We start from the raw sequence: 6695 nt of genomic DNA, 5'->3' as shown, positions 1-6695 counted from the left end.
TCATTTTTTTTTTACAACATGCCTTATAAAATACAATCCAATAGATGGTTCACTACAAACATTAACACTGAATGCATCCAACAGAAAGTAACTGCTAGATAGACAGAAATCAGCTTATTCACCTCCATAAGAGGACTGTGTGTTTATCTATGTGTCCACCCTGTTGCTCCATCTCTAGTATATGTCATTTGGTATGTGATTCATTAAAGTTTAAGATGTACCTTCTGTTGGAATGAAAAATGCAATCCATTTAATTACATCAAGCATTACAAGATACATGCCAATAAATAGTTCAGTATAAATGTCAGCGCTGAATGCATCCAACAGAGAGTAACCAGCTTATCCACCTCAATAAAAGGGCAAGTGTGTGTGTGTGTGTCCATCCAGTTGCTATGTCTCTGTTATATGCCATTTGTTATGGGATTCATCAAAACAGTGCTAATGTTTTTGATGCACCATCTGTTGGAATGAAACATGCAATGCATTTTAACTGCATGCATTACAAAATACATTCCAGTAGATGGAGCACTGAAAACGTTAACGCTGAATAAATCAAACTAATAGCAACTGCCAGATGGACAGAAATCAGCTTATCCACCTCAATATAAAGGACAAATGTCTACGAGTGTTTGTGTGTGCGTATCCATACAGTTTCAATGTCTTTGTTACATGCCATTTGGTATGGGATTCAAAAAAGCAGTTCTGATGTTTGTGATGCACCATCTGTTGGAACGAAAAATGCAATGCATTTTATTACATCAAACATTACAAGATACTTGGCAATAGATGGTTCAGTATAAATGTCAGTGCTGAATGCATCCAACAGAGAGTAACTGTCGAATGGGCAGAAATCAGCTTATCCACCTCAATAAAAGGGCAAGTGTGTGTGTGTGTGTGTCTGTGTGTGTGTGTCCATCCAGTTGCTATGTCTCTGTTATATGCCATTTGTTAGGGGATTCATGAAAACAGTGCTAATGTTTTTGATGCACCATCTGTTGGAATGAAACATGCAACACATTTTATTACTACATGCATTGCAAAATGCATTCCAATAGATGGTTCATCAGGCAGTGGTTGACGGCCCTGTGCTTTTCCCACCATGTACAAGGTGGAGGTGTATTGCCCTGTGGCATCATAAAGCAACTTGTTGGGGTGCAGGTGGTGCTTCTGCTGCATTCCTGCATGTGCACCATGTGCTGGCGATAGGGCATCAGTGGTTCACAAGCTCACAAAATCAGAGGAACCTCTGCACCATGTGGTTAGGCACGTTAGTAAAACTTGGGCAAGTGGATACATTTGAACGCAGAGCGGGCAGGAGGTTAGTGCCATTGTCTGACACTACCTGTCTGGAGTTGACGAGGTGCCATCCACTTTTAGACCTGACCTTAGAAAGATTCCAGGATCGCAGGCCCAGTGTGGCTCCTCTCACCCAGACACATTAGCTTCCACACAGCCAGGCACCATATTATAGCTGTGGGGGGGTTTGCTGGGGTGGGTCAGCTTGTGCCTTGTGTGAAGGCAGCTATGGAGGAGGAGGATGAGGAGGAGGAGGTGGAAGTGGCAGAGGAGGGATTTGGGGCTCGTCTCCCCAGTTCTCTCTCTCTCACTCACCTCCTTCACCACCTAATGGCTGATGTGGGGTGAGCCTGTTGGCACAAAATGGCTGCCATCACATCATCCAGGTGGGTGCTGCACATTGGTGGTAGTTGAAGTGGTTCCCCTCTGTCTATGATAATGCTTTGAGTAGCGAGAAAGCAATATATAAACGTAATGAATTATTATTATTATTATTATTATTATTATTATTATTATTATTATTATTATTATTATCTTCCCAGTGGACACTGCACAATGGTGGTCTTTGAAGTGGTCACCTCTGTATGTTTATAGCACTCTGAGTAGTGAGTAATCTCTATATAAATGTAATTTATTATTATTATTATTATTATTGCTATTATTATTATTATTATTATTATTATTATTATTATCTTCCAGGTGGGTGCTGCACAATGGTGCTGGTTGAAGTGACTCCCCCTACTCTCTATGTAAGGCGCTTTAAGTTGGTTAGAAAAGTGCTGTATAATTATTAATCATTATTATTATTATTTTTCATTTCTACACGCTTAGTGCCTCTTCTGAAGGCCACCATCCTGTCACTTCATGCCTGCCTGCCTGCCTCCTCTGATCTCCGTGGTTTTCCAGCCCCAGCATCAGGAGACTCCACTCACCACACGAGTGCTCACTCACTGTAAGAGCAGACAAGGCCATCTTCTGACCCGGTTTACTGGCCTCTCCATCACTACCTTAACCTGAAGAGCGTCAGCCGTTTGTGTAGCTTGTCTGTGTCCCGGGGCTCAAGTGACAGCACCTTATTGTCACTTGAAATGCAACGGAGTTCTCCTTTGGTTTGTTGTGAAGGAGGAGAGAGGGTGGCATGGTGGCACAGTAGTAGCACTGCTGCCTCGTCACAAGGGTTCACCTCCGGGCTCCTCCCTCCATGGAGTTTCCATGTTCTCACTTTGTCGACCTGATCTTCCTTCAATTTCCTCCTACAGTCCAAAGAAATGCAGTGTAGGCGGCCCCTGGTGTGTGTGTGTGTGTGTGTGTCTGCGTCTTCACACTGCAGTGGACTGGCACCCCATCCAGGTGTTGTTCTTTATGCTTACTTGGATGGGCTCCAAGCTCCCCATGTGCTTCCTCTGGATAAGTGGGTTTGAAATCGGATGGGTGAATGAAGGTGGTGGGCACAACCAACTTCAGTTCCAGGTGCAGGATGGATGTGCTCGTTGCCTTACATCCTGGAGGTTTTTTGCTTTAAGACCGTTTATGTCCTCCTAGTGTTTTTAGGCTTAGTTTTACAATTCAGGACCCCTTAATTGCCTGTTTTAGCTTTAAACAGTGGCATTCGGTTTTAATTGTCGCCCGCATTCTTAACCAGCCATCAGATAACAATGAGGGACAAATGGCAAAGAGACCACCAGCTCTCCAGCTTAACTCCGTGTATATGCAACCTGGAGCCTTTGTGTTAATAAAATGTTTTGAAATAAATGAGAGAGGAGGGAAGGACCAGGAGGTACAAATCTGTTCTGGGCCACAAAACATTTGGGTAACGTTCTCAGAAAATGAAAAATCTAAAATGTGATAAAGATTTGCCTTGGACTGCGGTGGGCTGGCGCCCTGCCCGGGGTTTGTTTCCTGCCTTGCGCCCTGTGTTGGCTCCAGCAGACCCCCGTGATCCTGCAGTGGGTTGTAAAATGGATGGATGGATGGATTTGCCTTGGAAGAACAAAAGCACTAAAATGCCATGTAATTAGATATCGAGGTTCATTATCTGCTAGGCCCGACTTCTAATTAAGGAACTGGTTGGAACAAAAACCTGCAGCCACTGCGGACCTCCCGGACCGTAACTGAGGACCCCTGCCCTACATGGCGCTTCCATTCAGTAGGTAGTGAGCCGTGTAAACACTTTATTTTAATGAGAATATTGAATGGCTGGATTGTCAGTCGACAGTCAGGCCCGTTTCTTGGTAAAGCCGCACATTTTTGGGGTTCATTTCAGTTGTTAAGATTCAGACGACGTCTTTCCTATATTTTCAGCCCTTTAAGCCAACTGCTTCGTAGCAAAGAGACGTAAACAGCAAGGAAAGCGACAGGTCAGCAGGTACCTTCAGGGCATTCACCATAAAGAACTTCTAATGGAATATTAAAAAGCACGTCCAATATATAAGGAAGTTACGAGCCCTAATGCAGGGTGCTTATAAGAAATAAGTAATGGTTTACTGTATGAGGTCAAAGCACGTAATAAACTAGGATAGCTGCGCCAGATATTTGAAATATTAAAGTGCGTGTTTCAATTTAAAAGTTTAAAGTCTAACTATGCTCCATTGTAACTGTAATTCGTCTTTTTTCACTCTCTGATAGAAGGTCATGGAGGTCTAGAACCGACTTAAAGGATCAGAAATCAAACGTTGCATCAAGTATTCATCCATCCATTTTCCAACCCGCTGAATCCGAACACAGCGTCACGGGGGTCTGCTGGAGCCAATCCCAGCCAACACAGGGCACAAGGCAGGGAACCAATCCCGGGCAGGGTGCCAACCCACCGCAGGCATCAAGTATTTGAAATATTAAAACATGTGCTTTGATTTAGAAATTTGTCACTGTTTACCCTCAGATGGAGGTCCATAGGGGGGGCTTGTAAGGGATCAAAAATCAAAAATAAACTTTCGTGACCTTAAGATAATCTAAAATGACCCCAAACGTGCGTATGTTTTAAATTTGTCATTTTTTGAACCTTCCTGCAGTGGCTCTTAGAGGGCTAGGACCACCGGTAAAGAATCCATCCATCCATTTTCCAACCCGCTGAATCCGAACAGGGTCACGGGGGTCTGCTGGAGCCATTCCCAGCCAACACAGGGCACAAGGCAGGAAACAATCCTGGGCAGGGTGCCAACCCACCGCAGACCGGTAAAGAATGAAATAATAAAAATATGAAAAATCAACAACAATGACACTCCACGTGCCCCTATTACCAATCGCCAGTTTTTCAAAGTTTTGCAAAGAGGAGTAACTTTGACCCCTCGTATCGTTTTAGGGGGTCGTTTGATGCGGCCTGCACATCTTCAAGATCTTCTAATAATTATTTGCTTTGTAAATATTTGGTTTACTCTTTATCATAAAGGTGTAATTTCCTGCACAAGGTATGTTCAAAAATGGCCTAAAAATGAGCTTCCTTTTGGGTCTAGAGGGCTAAAAGTAAGGGGGGGACCCCCAAAAGTTGCACGTATTGCATACCTAGAGACATCAAGACACGTTGAATGGTGTATCATATGTGGGAGTTTTCTCGTATTGGTGAATCAGGAGGTGCGGGCAAATAAAACCTGAAGTGACTTACAAAGTGTTCAGAAGTAAAACTTGAAGGACCTGCCAGTGACAATCTGCTCCCAGCCCATTAAATATGCTGCCGATCATCTCAGAAAAGGAACGTTGACAATATCAGAAATGTCAAAAGGAGCGTGTCAGAGGGGGACACTTTTACATTTTTTTGTGCACTGGGTGGTTCCATTAGGCACCCACTGTTGGGACTGGGGGGTGAGAAGTTAAAAGGCTGTCTGTACTTATTAATGGTATTTGCTGTCTTGCAAGGGAGTCACTGCTTTGAAGTCTGGCCTTGGAGGATGTCTGTATTTACCTGGCTTGGAAATATTGGTTCCTAATCAGCATATCTGTACTTATTAATGTTTGGTAACCATACATTTTGTTAACTTGTGTTTTTATTAATTGTTAAACCCAAGCTATTTAGATGTGCCATTGATTAAACTGTTTGTCCAGGACTGACAACAGGAGAGGCTGAAGTAAATATAAACTCCTGGCCAGCAGAAGGCAGGGGGGAGAACCCACAGGAAATGCTGCCAAGACACTCGGACAGGGCACAGGGGGCTCGCAGGCAGACAAGGGTACCTGGCTGGCACGACGTGAGGCACAAGGACGGCAACATTTACTTCCAGGGAGGAAGAGACAGCTCCACAAGGAGACGGCAGTTGTGGGTCCAGCGAAAGAGGGAAGCCGCATGAGAGGACCAAGCGAAGCTGACAGACGAGGAATGAGGCGTGCCTAGGTCGCAGCCACACAAGGAGCCCAGAGTGGAAGAAAAAGGAACAACGAAGAGACGCTGACAGGGAGTCAACAGTTTGACACAGCCTTCTGCCGGGTAACAGAGTGCATCCATGAACAATTAAGTGTTGGGGTAACACAGTGCCCAAACTGGACTCTGCACCACTAAAGGTTGTATCCTACAATTCTTGTTTTTACGGACTTTTAGAGTGTGGACTGTGTATTTTCCTTTTAAAAAAAGGAAATTAATTCCTGATATGTTTAGGTTCTGTTATGTTCATTTATCTTTTTAATGTACCTTATATTGTCTTGTACAATAGAACTTACTGTTGCCTTTTTCTGAAATTACTGTTGTGTCTTTCATTGTGTGTTTACTCACCACCCAATTTAAAGAAACCTGTGTGCTATTAAAGGTAAATTTCAGGAGTTCCCAGTCTCTTAATAAAACTGGGTGGCGTAGTCGGATATTTTAATGGTGTCCAAGTTAGATTACCTATAAGTGTGACCAGACACCTGTGACAAGCGCACTAATAAGAAGTGCCGTCTGATTGAGAAATTGTTTGGAGCAAAACCAATGAGCCACTGTGACCCAACCCACGCTGCACTGGAGTCTTGAGGTTGTGTTGATTGCACAGTTTCAATAATGGAGGCTTGTGGTAATGTGCCTTACTGGCATTACCTAGAATTAAATAAAATTTGTCAAGTGTCCTCTGCAGTGGAGAGGCATTTGTTTGTAATAAAAAGTTAAAGTACAAAGAAAGGAAACTTGCCTTATTCCTTTTTTTTATACTATTGCAGATAGACATCTTCACAGACCTTATTAGTGCCTTTTGGAGAGTGTTGCGGTAGGTCGCGGATAGACTGGAGAGACAGCCTTGCCATTTACCGGCCGGGATGGCATTGTCGGTCCTCCATTACTGCGCGACCCCATAACTCTAAAGGAGTAAAAGTAAGTGTGAAGCGTCATAGTATTAGGTTACCGCTGTTTAGAAAAGGGATCCCATGTGTATAGTTGTCTGGGCAGTAGCTCGGGGGAAGGGTGTGAAACTTTAAAAAGTGCTTACGGTAACTTAAGGCAGAAG

This window comes from Erpetoichthys calabaricus, chromosome 9 (genome assembly GCF_900747795.2).
Source record: "Erpetoichthys calabaricus chromosome 9, fErpCal1.3, whole genome shotgun sequence".
Classification (NCBI taxonomy): Eukaryota; Metazoa; Chordata; class Cladistia; order Polypteriformes; family Polypteridae; genus Erpetoichthys; species Erpetoichthys calabaricus.
This window is presented reverse-complemented; position numbering follows the sequence as displayed.